The sequence below is a fragment of the Oncorhynchus gorbuscha genome, linkage group LG10 (assembly GCF_021184085.1).
Source record: "Oncorhynchus gorbuscha isolate QuinsamMale2020 ecotype Even-year linkage group LG10, OgorEven_v1.0, whole genome shotgun sequence".
Classification (NCBI taxonomy): Eukaryota; Metazoa; Chordata; class Actinopteri; order Salmoniformes; family Salmonidae; genus Oncorhynchus; species Oncorhynchus gorbuscha.
The window spans coordinates 76,615,537-76,630,578 of NC_060182.1; the positions used below are offsets into that span (position 1 = coordinate 76,615,537).

Here is a 15,042-nt window from a genome sequence, read left to right on the forward strand (position 1 = left end):
CCAGTATGAATATTTGATCAAATAAGAGCTTCAAATATACAGGCCTAATGTTTGATCCTCTCAGGTTTCCCCACTCAACCTGTTTCATTTACAACGTTTTACAAAATGGTCACTTTCTGACCAGATAGATTTTACGATTGATTACCTTCACCTCCTGCCTCCTGGATGAGAGAGGAGGAACATGGAGATGTATCTGTTATTATAATATTGATGCTGTTTAAATGGTCAACTGCAGTAGGAACAGACTATTAATACAATAAAAAAAATAAAAACATGTAAATGCTTATTTAACACCAACACATTGCTGAATTCATCTTATGTAACATGTGGTTTCAATGTTCTAATAGCTAATAAGCTTTGTCAGCTAATAAGTTAGCTTAGTTAGCTAATAAGCTTAGTCAGTTTTTAGCCATAATCACACGGTTGACTATGTGAATTGGTAATTTCCCCTCCAGCAACAATAGAGGCTTTTCAAACGTGTCTTCTAGGTTAGTGTTGCCCTCCCCCCTAACACTATTGTCTTGTCCAGAGGCTCTATGTCAAGGTAGTGAGTGTCCAGGTGTGAAATTTCACCCCATCCCCTCGATCAGATGAGTGATGAAGAAAACAAGTCATTCCCCCGTCATTAAGACGATATTATTTATTTGGGCCGGCGGTGCTGACCTTTCTCCAGGCCTGCGTGGAGTACTGTTCGAAAACTGTCAGAGTTTGGGGGCCACGGAGGCAGCCCTGCCTCACGACACCCGGCCTGATAAATGGATTGGAAATAAGCTCCCCGACAGTGGGGACGGACCATTAATTTTAATCAAAGGTGGTGTAAAAAGGCGATCAGCCTCGCATGACAATGTCAACAGCCCGGTAGGTGTTAGGAGAGAGACCCACACCACACAGCCCCTCCACCACCACTATGGACCTCTGGGTGGAGGCTGCCTGCCACAGACCTTCGCTTCTCCTCTTTCAACCCCCCCACCCCACACCTTCCCTCTCCCCCTCTCTGGCCCATTAGTCGAGCTTGGCTGGCTACGAAGAGGCAGGCCTCCGGAATTGAATGACCTGGTCAGCCTGAGATTTAATGGAGAAATCAGGTGTTGGGCGGATAATGGCCGAAGCGCGCCAGGAGTCAAGGACAATGGCTGCGGCCCGTGCAGGCAGGGGTCAGGCTCACAGCGGCGATAATGCCAACCCTTGTCTGTCCCCTTTATGCTTTATGAAGCTACACCAACCCATCTACTGCTGAAGCTAGTGGAGAGTGGAGTAACTACCAGGCTTTATAGACATTCTGCAGTGTTTCCGCAGTAAGTGTCAGATATAGTTAATGGTTTCACTGTTTCCTGCTGTCCTAGGCTGTGTCTTGGTGCTTTTGCAACTGAGCTTTTGTTATCACTGCTGTGGTGGTAAAGAAAGGCATATTGGGTAAAATATGCTGGTAAGTGTGAAATGGCAACTGGGGCTATGAAGGGTCAATCTGGAGAAATTAGAATCTAAGGTAAAACATGTGAGTGCATAAAACATACAGGTTGTCACCAAATAAGTGCCCATGTTTCTTTATCTCTATGATATGGTCAAATGCCAAAATGACTGTGATTGCTGTAGATGAAACCAACTGTGAACCAAATGTTATGACAAAGACGCCTGACATTATCCTGGAGGTGCCAATTGGTACGTATCTATTTACATTATTAATGTCAATGATTTTATTTCATTTTGATGTGTAAATACTATGGTCAGTTGGCTATGATAGCTAGTCTTTTACAGTTCTCTTGAATATTTACAAGGGTGTGAAGCCTTTCTCGTAACAATACACATTTCCTTCCATGCTAGTTGCCATTCTAGTTGATATCACTGAAAACCTTAAAAGTTAATAGCACAAAAATGTCACGTCTCCTCCAAATGCTAGTTGTGTGACTTGCCAGATTACACTGGCTGATTGTTGCAGTCTACAATATAATACGGTAATACAGTGTGCTTGTGTTTTTTATTATAATGGGCCGATAGACACTCAAAAGCACTGTTCTCAATTGGAATCATCTTATCTTGAGGTTAGACAAGGGTAAATCCACAGATCTGACTATCCTACGACCTTTGTGTTTTCTTGTTTCAGCTGTGGAAGGCCATATCGTCCACTGGATTGAGAGAGGGCCTTGTTTGGGCATGACCACAGCCATTGCACCTACCTGAACAAGCAGTTCTGGAGCTACTGGAAAAGGTATGTCTTCTCATTGGAATACATGTTGCATCACCAAACCTACTACTATGCTTGCAATACACTTCCTAACATCTCCCAAACATTCCCTTTTCATACCCTAACCCCTTTTAAAGTCTTCTGAAGGCAGGTCATATGGTTGTGTTTAAGACAACTTCCTTCCAATGCAGGCTATGTCCAGTACAAACCTCCACACAGTGTAACATGACGCACTTCCTCCCAAAGAGGCTCAACGTATGAACATTCTTTACAACACTAGTCACATCCATCCTGGTCCTGGGGTCTGAATGAACATACATGTAGTAGGACTACATTACAACACTAGTCACATCCATCCTGGTCCTGGGGTCTGAATGAACATACATGTAGTAGGACTATATTACAACACTAGTCACATCCATCCTGGTCTTGGTGTCTGAATGAACATACATGTAGTAGGACTAGGTCATGTGGGTTGGAGCGAGTGGTCGCATCGGCACTTCGCTCCCGCAGGTAGTATAACTTTTTCATTACATGTCATTACATTTCATTATAGCACAACGGTTTGATTTGTCTAATCTTAGCAATTTCTTCTCAGCTAGCTACATAGCCGTCTTTGTATCAAAGATAATTGCGTAATTATCGTATTTCGCCGTCCTAACGTAGTCTTCACTAGCCAGCTAGCTAACGTCCACTGATTAGCTGCACTGGAGAAACTATTACACTCAACTGAACGACTTGATTAGTGTAGTGTTAGCTAGCTACATAGCTGTCTTTGCTGTCTTCGTATCTTCGTATCCAAGATAATTGTGTTGTTTAGGTTTAGAGTGTGTAGTCTTAGAGTGATTATCTTAATTTACCGAGGTTAGCTAGCCAGCTATTTGTCGTCCTTAACGTAGGAGACTCTGCTAGCTAGCCAACAGCTAGCCAACGCTAGCCAACGTCTTCTGAATAGAACTCAACAACCCGGTCGCATTCACAGGTAGTATCACATTTTCACTTCATTTCATTACAGTACAACGGTTTGATTTGTTTGATCGTAGCTAGCTACATAGCTAGTTACATAGCCGTCTTTGTATCAAAGATAATTGTGTAGACTAGAGCGATTTTCTAGGTAAGCTAGCCAGCTATTGTCGTTCTTTTAACGCAACGTAACGTAAACAACACTACTAGCTAGCCAGCTAGCCCCCGAATAGCAGCACTGCAGAAACTATTACACTCAACGGAACGACTTGATTAGTGTAGTGTCAACAACGCACCCACTGCCAGCTAGCCTACTTCAGCAGTACTGTATCATTTTAATCATTTTAGTCAATAAGATTCTTGCTACGTAAGCTTAATGCCTCCCTCCAGTCCCTCGACTTCTTGGCACTGACGGAAACATGGATCACCACAGACAACACTGCTACTCCTACTGCTCACTCTTCGTCCGCCCACGTGTTCTCGCACACCCCGAGAGCTTCTGGTCAGCGGGGTGGTGGCACCGGGATCCTCATCTCTCCCAAGTGGTCATTCTCTCTTTCTCCCCTCACCCATCTGTCTATCGCCTCCTTTGAATTCAATGCTGTCACAGTTACCAGCCCTTTCAAGCTTAACATCCTTATCATTTATCGCCCTCCAGGTTCCCTCGGAGAGTTCATCAATGAGCTTGATGCCTTGATAAGCTCCTTTCCTGAGGACGGCTCACCTCTCACAGTTCTGGGCGACTTTAACCTCCCCACGTCTACCTTTGACTCTTTCCTCTCTGCCTCCTTCTTTCCACTCCTCTCCTCTTTTGACCTCACCCTCTCACCTTCCCCCTACTCACAAGGCAGGCAATACGCTCGACCTCATCTTTACTAGATGCTGTTCTTCCACTAACCTCATTGCAACTCCCCTCCAAGTCTCCGACCACTACCTTGTATCCTTTTCCCTCTCGCTCTCATCCAACACCTCCCACACTGCCCCTACTCGGATGGTATCGCGCCGTCCCAACCTTCGCTCTCTCTCCCCCGCTACTCTCTCCTCTTCCATCCTATCATCTCTTCCCTCCGCTCAAACCTTCTCCAACCTATCTCCTGATTCTGCCTCCTCAACCCTCCTCTCCTCCCTCTCTGCATCCTTTGACTCTCTATGTCCCCTATCCTCCAGGCCGGCTTGGTCCTCTCCTCCCGCTCCGTGGCTCGATGACTCATTGCGAGCTCACAGAACAGGGCTCCGGGCAGCCGAGCGGAAATGGAGGAAAACTCGCCTCCCTGCGGACCTGGCATCCTTTCACTCCCTCCTCTCTACATTTTCCTCCTCTGTCTCTGCTGCTAAAGCCACTTTCTACCACGCTAAATTCCAAGCATCTGCCTCTAACCCTAGGAAGCTCTTTGCCACCTTCTCCTCCCTCCTGAATCCTCCTCCCCCTCCCCCCCTCCCTCTCTGCAGATGACTTCGTCAACCATTTTGAAAAAAAGGTTGACGACATCCGATCCTCGTTTGCTAAGTCAAACGACACCGCTGGTTCTGCTCACACTGCCCTACCCTGTACTCTGACCTCTTTCTCCCCTCTCTCTCCAGATGAAATCTCGTGTCTTGTGACGGCCGGCCGCCCAACAACCTGCCCGCTTGACCCTATCCCCTCCTCTCTTCTCCAGACCATTTCCGGAGACCTTCTCCCTTACCTCACCTCGCTCATCAACTCATCCCTGACCGCTGGCTACGTCCCTTCCGTCTTCAAGAGAGCGAGAGTTGCACCCCTTCTGAAAAAACCTACACTCGATCCCTCCGATGTCAACAATTACAGACCAGTATCCCTTCTTTCTTTTCTCTCCAAAACTCTTGAACGTGCCGTCCTTGGCCAGCTCTCCCGCTATCTCTCTCTGAATGACCTTCTTGATCCAAATCAGTCAGGTTTCAAGACTAGTCATTCAACTGAGACTGCTCTCCTCTGTATCACGGAGGCGCTCCGCACTGCTAAAGCTAACTCTCTCATCCTTCTAGATCTATCGGCTGCCTTCGATACTGTGAACCATCAGATCCTCCTCTCCACCCTCTCCGAGTTGGGCATCTCCGGCGCGGCCCACGCTTGGATTACGTCCTACCTGACAGGTCGCTCCTACCAGGTGGCGTGGCGAGAATCTGTCTCCTCACCACGTGCTCTCACCACTGGTGTCCCCCAGGGCTCTGTTCTAGGCCCTCTCCTATTCTCGCTATACACCAAGTCACTTGGCTCTGTCATAACCTCACATGGTCTCTCCTATCATTGCTATGCAGACGACACACAACTAATCTTCTCCTTTCCCCCTTCTGATGACCAGGTGGCGAATCGCATCTCTGCATGTCTGGCAGACATATCAGTGTGGATGACGGATCACCACCTCAAGCTGAACCTCGGCAAGACGGAGCTGCTCTTCCTCCCGGGGAAGGATTGCCCGTTCCATGATCTCGCCATCACGGTTGACAACTCCATTGTGTCCTCCTCCCAGAGCGCTAAGAACCTTGGCGTGATCCTGGACAACACCCTGTCGTTCTCAACCAACATCAAGGCGGTGGCCCGTTCCTGTAGGTTCATGCTCTACAACATCCGCAGAGTACGACCCTGCCTCACACAGGAAGCGGCGCAGGTCCTAATCCAGGCACTTGTCATCTCCCGTCTGGATTACTGCAACTCGCTGTTGGCTGGGCTCCCTGCCTGTGCCATTAAACCCCTTCAACTCATCCAGAATGCCGCAGCCCGTCTGGTGTTCAACCTTCCCAAGTTCTCTCACGTCACCCCGCTCCTCCGTTCTCTCCACTGGCTTCCAATTGAAGCTCGCATCCGCTACAAGACCATGGTGCTTGCCTACGGAGCTGTGAGGGGAACGGCACCTCAGTACCTCCAGGCTCTGATCAGGCCCTACACCCAAACAAGGGCACTGTGTTCATCCACCTCTGGCCTGCTCGCCTCCCTACCACTGAGGAAGTACAGCTCCCGCTCAGCCCAGTCAAAACTGTTCGCTGCTCTGGCCCCCCAATGGTGGAACAAACTCCCTCACGACGCCAGGACAGCGGAGTCAATCACCACCTTCCGGAGACACCTGAAACCCCACCTCTTTAAGGAATACCTAGGATAGGATAAGTAATCCCTCTCACCCCCCCTTTAAGATTTAGATGCACTATTGTAAAGTGACTGTTCCACTGGATGTCATAAGGTGAATGCACCAATTTGTAAGTCGCTCTGGATAAGAGCGTCTGCTAAATGACTTAAATGTAAATGTTAAATGACTACATTACAACACTAGTCACATCCATCCTGGTCCTGGGGTCTAAATGAACATACATGTAGTAGGACTACATTACAACACTAGTCACATCCATCCTGGTCCTGGGGTCTGAATGAACATACATGTAGTAGGACTACATTACAACACTAGTCACATCCATCCTGGTCCTGGGATCTGAATGAACATACATGTAGTAGGACTACATTACAACACTAGTCACATCCATCCTGGTCCTGGGGTCTGAATGAACATACATGTAGTAGGACTACATTACAACACTAGTCACATCCATCCTGGTCCTGGTGTCTGAATGAACATAGATGTAGTAAGACTACATTACAACACTAGTCACATCCATCCTGGTCCTGGGGTCTGAATGAACATACATCTAGTAAGACTACATTACAACACTAGTCACATCCATCCTGGTCCTGGGGTCTGAATGAACATACATGTAGTAGGACTACATTACAACACTAGTCACATCCATCCTGGTCCTGGGGTCTGAATGAACATACATGTAGTAGGACTACATTACAACACTAGTCACATCCATCCTGGTCCTGGGATCTGAATGAACATACATGTAGTAGGACTACATTACAACACTAGTCACATCCATCCTGGTCCTGGGGGTCCTTGAGAACTTCTCAGAGCTGGCTGCCTCGCTGTGACTGGATTGTTTTTCCAGAGTGCACAACACATTGTTTAAGAATGGAAACAGAGTAACATAAGGGTGATTAATCCCGTACATCTGTTGTCATAAGAACCCCTTGACAGGAACGAGAGACGGGGGGCTGGATGGTCCCATGTAATGGCCCCTCTGTCAGACCTCAACCACAATGCAACATACATGCAGTACAGGACCTCTTGTCATTGTCTCTGAGTAGCACTTGCACTCCAGGCATCTGCCAGGGAGTCTCTGAGAGGGAAGCCTGGCCCAGGACATCTCCCTCGAGGAGGATACAAAGTTTGAAAACAAACTGTAGCGGCAGTAAAGGGGAAGGGAAGTGAGGTATGTGGGGGTGTAAACAGCTGTTTGTGGATTCAGCTTTCTCAGAAGTGAAAAGTATTTTCTTATTGTATACAGCAAATGTACAAATGGTGCTCAAGGAGAAATGCTTAGTCCTTGGGTTGTACTGGTGAAATGATTGATGATGTGTACCAGAGCGTCATTCACAGCGTTGTGGCTCATATAACCTATAGCATCCCCTTGAGTGCCCACTCACTCGCCCTGTGGCCATCAGAGGCTTCTCTTACTCCCTCACCTTGGTGATGGCTTCCGTAGAGCCTGGCACCATGGAGACCTCACCTTGCAGTTTTAGTCACTAGGCAACCGACACAACAACCAAGTGTGCTTGTGTGTCAGGGCATGGCAGAAGCGAAATGAGGAACCATAGCGCTCGCGTGTGGCCTCTCTCCCTCTATCCTGGCCTCAACTATGGCTTCCAAACTCACTGAGCCTGAAAGGGCGACCCTACCGCCCGGCTCCTGATGCTGTGGCTGCTACAGCCCCAGCCCCCTCAGCTGTGACGGCTGGCTGACACATAGTGACATGGCGGGCCAGTGCCAGGAGGTTCCAGATTCTCCATGCTGTGACCAGAGAACAGGCAGAGCCTGGCTGTATGGAGAGGCTGCAGCAGGAAGAACATAGACACAGTTGTCACTTTGTCAAAAGGTCATAATGGCAGAGTAATATGATTGGGCCTACCTGATTGCCAGTAGTGTGATAATGACAGTTATGATTGACAGCACTTTGTCAGTTTTGTATGTCTGTCACAAATATAATCACTTGGATGATGTTGATGATATCACTAATATTTATATTAAAACGTAAATCAGGCAATTGAGGTGAACGGCATGGATTGTTATACAGCAGGAGAGCGTTAAGCATGTTTATAGACAAATGACTTCCTGATTGACTTAACAGATGCCATTAGCGCAAACATCTGTCTTACAGGGAGGATGATTCAACAAAGTACTGAGCAGTGAAATTAGAGCGACTAGCAGGATGCCAAGGTCATAATCAACAATGTGTTTTGTTTTCTCAGTCTAATATAGTTTTATTTGGAAATGGCATGTAGGGGGGGGAGCACTCTGCTGTAGAATTTGATAGTATTGGGGACCCCGAGAAACCACTCACTGGAGTGTGACATTCAAAGGACCATCACCTGTGATGGCTGACATTTTTAGTAGGCCACATTAAAGAAGCACTTTTAAGAAAGTTCTTTGACCAGAAAAAATCTTTGGTCGGGATCCAGAACATTCCTAGACCATGAGGAGATGACCAGCATTTAATAAGAAAACACTTGAATCAGAACTGTCTCAGTCGATCAACTTTGTCTGGCATCATATATGAGTCAAAGCTCGATTCCTATTAGATCCTATGATTAGTACCACAGGCAGCACGACACGGCAGCAAGAACAACAGACTGAGACTCAGGGGTCGATGTACCCTAGTCTGTTGTTGTACGGACGAAAACAGCACATCTACCTGCTGCAACAGAAGTGCATTGTATTAGACTAGAGTTATGGCATATAGACTGATTGTAAAGATGGCTGCTCTAATCCTAAGAACCTAAGAAATCTGTCCATTCCAATCTCCATTGGTATTCAGTGCAGCGGCCTTGTCGGGGTGCATTAAGGAACTGACAGTGTAGATCCCATCATGTCAGCCAGCGGCCTGGTCAGATAAACGCTGTCGTGTCAAACAAATGTCTGTCCCTTCAGACCCCACCTTTCCCAGCACCCTTGTAATTTTTAATTGACATTTACTGCTGACATTTTGCATGCTCTCCCTCATATTGTTAGGCCAGCATCATAGAGTCTGAGAAGCATGAGCTGCCCCTGCACTTGTGTGTGTTTGTGTCGAGGGAGGAAGGCAATGAATCTGGGGTCACTGCATTGTTTGCAGTCACAACCATGTCAAGCCACAGAGAGGGAGATCAAATGAGAGAAGGGGAGCGAGCGAGCGAGGGAGGGTGGGAGAGAGAGAGAGAATGATGGGGTGACATCATTCTCCCTTCTCTTCTCATTAGCGGTATCATTTCATGTGACGGGTCCTGGAGGGCTCAGGGCCTTTGTTTGTCCGTTCCTTCATTCCTTCATTCCTCCAAGACAGGTTCCAGTGGAGCCAGTCCGGGCCCTTTGGTTTCTCATCAACGTGACCTTGTAATACCACCACCACATTGTTTATGACTTCACTACTCCTGACTGACGTTTACAGTGATTTGTTTATTTTTTCATGTATTTCACCCCCCTGCCTTTTAACCAAACTCCAGCACACAGAGCTCGCGTTAATTGTTCTTTGTTTGCCCTCCAGTCTTACAAAGTGAGCAACGGCTGTGTGTGTCCTCGAAACTAAAACGACATAACTAATTTTCCCTCCAAAGCCCTCACCAACAGCATTCATCATCCAAACAATAGTCTTGCCAACACACTAACCTCGTATTCAACCTCTCTTTAGTGGAGTGAGGGGTAATGATGCTGAGCCGAGGCTCCGCCTCCAAGAACAGAGAAGAAGCTGCCTGGAAATAAAAAAAAGTGTTGTTCGGGCCCAGTGCCTGGATGAGATGGCACGGCATCTCCACGGCAGCCATTGGTCTCCTCTAACCATCAATCTCTGCTGGTGGCGTTCCAGACTCTGAGGCAGACAGAGAAGAAAGGCAGCCCTACTGACAGACGGGCAGATCATTGAGATATCCATCTCCCCCAACTATCAGAGTTGCATAAAAAGGATTCACTTGCCGGTGAATATTAAACACATAATGAGCCTGCTGTGTGTTTTAGGAGAGGTGGGTAAGGTTAAACGGAACACGGCATGAAATGAAATATGTGCCCCGTGTTGCCCAAGGAACTGCCACACCTCTGCCCCCCAATGATGATGGAAATCAACTGTTGGCAAAGTTGCCCTAATAAATACTGGGTGGTGGTGATAACAGGAGAGAATATGTCTCTGTTGTGTCATCAATGTTTTTCTTGTTGTACAGTCATTTATTATGCACACGCTGGTTGGCAATTAGACTTTGTCTATCTGAATTAGGGCTGTAACGATTATGGAATTTTAGGTCATGGTTAAATGTCATGCAAATGGTCACCATTATTGTCATTTTTGGGTAACTATTTTTTGAGCTTGTAATGCATCATAATGCATCTTTGAAAATGAGCTATGACCTCCAGTACCTAATGAACACAACACAGCTTCTGTGACACCCCTGTCGAAAAAACAAATGGATTAGACCGCTTGAAGCTTCTCCTCCGGACCGTGCCATTCCGCTTGTAAAATGATTAAAACTTTACCCACTTCCTGTAAAAATGAAATACTGCTATTGGGTAAACTACATTGACTTGCATATGAAGTTGAAACCCCCCTTCAAATAAAATGTATCTATTAAGACAAGTTTGGCAATCATTTTTTTTATTTGATGGTTATTGTCCATAATTGTAGGGCGGTTTGTCATCCTATACAGTGTTGTATTATAGGGATTGTCATGATTGGGGTTGACTCGTTGATTCAGGCTTGTGCCGACTTGTTTGGTCTCTTTTGAATGAATGTGGTGTGTGAGCCATGTCTTGGAGAAAGAAGGGAACAGGGGACTGGGCTGAGTGGCGAATGTCTGTCTGGGATGCCCGTCACTGTCGTCTGATCTGGACATTGCTGTTCCTTAATTGCAGCGTTTCTGACTGGAGGACTGTGCTGATACGCGTTCTCCCTGTGCAGTATCTGACTCGTAAGGTTCAGCTGTTCTTTAGGCCTGTACAGTATGTTTAAGTACCACAATAAAGTCATGCTCGTCAAGTTCACATTTTCCAATCATATTCCAAACACACAAGTAAATCTTAATGTAGCCTGGTTGTAAAAACACATATCACTTTCTCTCTAAATGATAATGCATCAGCTAAACCATTTAAAAAAAACGTTCATTCAGTGATATTGGTACAGATTAAAAGGGCAAGTGTAGAGCTAAATAATTTGTTTCCAGCTTCACCACCCCCTCCACACCACACCATACAGGACGATGGACGGCCTTTGTGGAAATGAGTGTGATCGCAGCCCAGCTCTCTCGCCCCTGCCCAAAGTTAATCAGCTGTGCAGTTCTTAAACTGCAAATGTGTCAGAGTTTAAAATGTTTGCGCTCCTAATGGAGACTTGAAAAGGTTAGATCTGATAAAAAGCTGTCAGGCTTCCACACAAAAATGATTTATGGCATTATAATGGGACAACATGGCTCATTTCTTCCTCATATGAAATGGGGGTTAAGACTTTTGCGTTCGTTATATACATCATCGCACTTGACCACTTGGATGTTGTTGCTGTGGACACACTCTCTCTCTCTTGACAGCTTGGCTAACGGACAGCTTGGCTAACGGACAGCTTGGCTAACGGATAGCTTGGCTAACAGACAACTTGGCTAACGGACAGCTTGGCTAACAGACAGCTTGGCTAACGGACAGCTTGGCTAACGGACAGCTTGGCTAACGGACAGCTTGGCTAACAGACAACTTGGCTAACGGACAGCTTGGCTAACGGACAGCTTGGCTAACAGACAACTTGGCTAACGGACAGCTTGGCTAACGGACAGCTAGAGAGTTGTTTGACGTAATATTTTATATTAGTTGACACAGCTGCAATCATATCTCGAGTACATTCACAACTTTTTCCCATTATTTCAGACACTGTAGTGCATGCTGTGGTTTCAACAACAGAAATGACATGATAATTATGTTATAGTCTTAGCCTGGTCAATCTGATTAGCCTGACATCAAATTAAAAGGTTGATGTAAGATATTGCTATGTGTTCATTTTTAATGGATATGTCCATCATTTTGCATTACATCCTAAAACAACAAGGCCAGGAATGTCTAATTAATACATTGTAATGACTTGCTCTCTTGTGGGCAAGCCTTATTGAGTTCAGCTGATTTGACCTTTTTCTCTGTAGGAAGGTGTTCTGGTTGGACACTGTGTGAGATAGGATAAGGTGTGCTTGGTTTGGGAAGTATCCTTTGTGCTTTTGGGTGTGTACAGTATGCAGTGCCCATGCTTACAATGCTATTATGTGGTGTGCGTGTGTATTGTGTGTATTGTGTGTGTGTGTGTGTGTGTGTGTGTGTGTGTGTGTGTGTGTGTGTGTGTGTGTGTGTGTGTGTGTGTGTGTGTGTGTGTGTGTGTGTGTGTGTGTGTGTGTGTGTGTGTGTGTGTGTGTGTGTGTGTGTGTGTGTGTGTGTGTGTGTGTGTGTGTGTGTGTGTGTGTGTGTGCGTGTGCGTGTGCGTGCGTGTGTGTGTAGGCAGGTTATGGCTAAAGGGGAGTGTGCTTCTGGCCTAGTGGCAGAATTGAAGTGGGGCCATCATAGAGCCAGAGCAGATAGAGGATGTCACCTAAGAATCGCTTGCCCAGGGGCCACAGAAGCCAGGCCTGATCCTATGAGGCCAGACATCACAGGGCTATTCTCAGGGACGGGGCCCCCACACCTCTGGGGTGACAATGTGACAGGGACAAGACCTGTGACATGCTACACCGCACCTCGCCACGAGAGGCGTGTGCAGAGAGGACAATGTGGCCATAGTGATGGGGACAATGTGGCCATCATTGTGATTGTTTGCTGTTTGGGGTTTTAGGCTTTTCTGTACAGCACTTTGAGATATCAGCTGATGTACATGATTTGGATTTGATTTGATTTGATTTGAAATTTGATTACCTCCAGAACTGAGAAGTCTCCCTGTAGTTTTCGGGGATGATAGGCCGATGTTAAGAGGACATACTAAAGTGATTGTGCTCCTTTTTTAAGGACAATGTTTATGTAAACACCAGGTGTGGATTAGTTCATTTGACCCATTCATTGTGGAAGTGTTGACATCAGCTTTTCTGGGTAGAAGTGTCCGTAGTCCTCCTGACATTGTCTTTTCCTCCCATTCATTATGTTGTTGATACCCCATGTGGAGTTGGAACGTGCCTTCTTTTATTGTTTCTTTTGTTATAACATCTTCCTGGAGAATCTACCATAGCTAGAAAAATAGATCCACAATGGAGGTCCCCCAGGGCTCAGCGAGAGAGAGTGTCTATTTGGCCACAGAGGTAATACATCACACCGATGTGGAATGCTACAGCTACTCCCGTATGACAAATCAAATCAAAAATATAATCAAATCTAATCAAATCAAACATAATTTGTCACGTGTGCCGAATACAACAAGTGTAGACCTTACCGTGAAATGCTTACTTATGAGCCCTTAACCAACAGTGCAGTTCAAGAAGAGTTAAGAAAATATTGACCAAATAAACTAAAGTAAAAAATAATAAAAAGTAACACAATAAAATAACAATAACAATAACAATAGGCTATATACAGGGGGTACCGGTACCGAGTTAGTGTGCGGGGGTACAGGTCAGTTGAGGTCATTTGTCAATGTTGGTAGTGGTGAAGTGACTATGCATAGCTAATAAACAGTGAGTGGCAGCAGTGTACAAATCAAATGGGGGGGTGTAAATAGTCTGGTGACCATTTGATTAATTGTTCAGCAGTCTTATGGCTTGGGGGTAGAAGCTGTTAAGGAGCCTTTTGGTCCTAGACTTGGCGCTCCGGTACCGCTTGCCGTGCGGTAGCAGAGAAAACAGTCTATGACTTGGAATCTCTGACAATTTTATGCGCTTTCCTCTGACACCATAGGTCCTGAATAGCAGGAAGCTTGGCCCCAGTGATGTACTGGGCCATACCCACTACCCTCTGTAGCACCTTACGGTCAAATGCCGAGCATTTGCCATACCAGGCGGTGATGCAACCAGTCAGGATGCTCTCGATGGTGCAGCTGTAGAGTTGTTTTGAGGATCTGGGGACCCATGCCAAATCTAGTCTCCTGAGGGGAAAAAGGTTTTGTCGTGCCCTCTTCACGACTGTCTTGGTGTGTTTTGACCATGATAGTTCGTTGGTGATGTGGACACCAAGGAACTTGAAGCTCTCGACCTGCTCCACTACAGCCCCTTCAATGTTAATGTAGGTCTGTTCGGCCCGCCTTTTCCTACAGTTCACTATCAGCTCCTTTGTCTTGCTTACATTGAGGGAGAGGTTGTTGTCCTGGCACCACACTGCCAGTTCTCTGACCTCCTCCCTATAAGCTGTCTCATCATTGTCGGTGATCAGACACTGTTGTGTCGTCACCTGGGGGCGGCCCGTCAGGAAGTCCAGGATCCAGTTGGAGGGAGGTGTTTAGTCCCAGGGTCCTTAGCTTAGTGATGAGCTTCGTGGGCACAAGAGCAACTCAGAAATACTCATGCAAAAGATAAGTGGGCTTGATGTTTTAAGGACTTCATGCTTTTAAGGACACACATTTGGGTGCTTTGTTTAAGGAGTCTAAGGTGGAATCCTCAACACTTCAGGTCCCCAGCAGCCTCAGTATTTAGTCGCTCTGCGCTAAGCTAAGCCTTCATGTCACCTATTTATTTTACTGCCTGCACATTTATCCACAATTGTCTCTTAACGTTGAGGACGGCTGTGTGCAGGGTTACGGCAACAGCAAGCAGGAGGTGTGTACTGTATAAATTATTAGCGGGACACAAAGAGGCACCCCAGCATCCTCGGCCTCACCATGTGACAGTCAGTTTAAGATAGAAAAGAAAGCCTTCAGTAGCCTAA

At 46.4% G+C, this 15,042-nt stretch overlaps 1 pseudogene; it reads left to right on the top strand.

The window, feature by feature from the left end:
- The first annotated feature begins 1,574 nt into the window (after positions 1-1,574).
- The window catches only part of LOC124046944, a 48,424-nt pseudogene continuing 34,956 nt past the window's right edge, over positions 1,575-15,042 (top strand).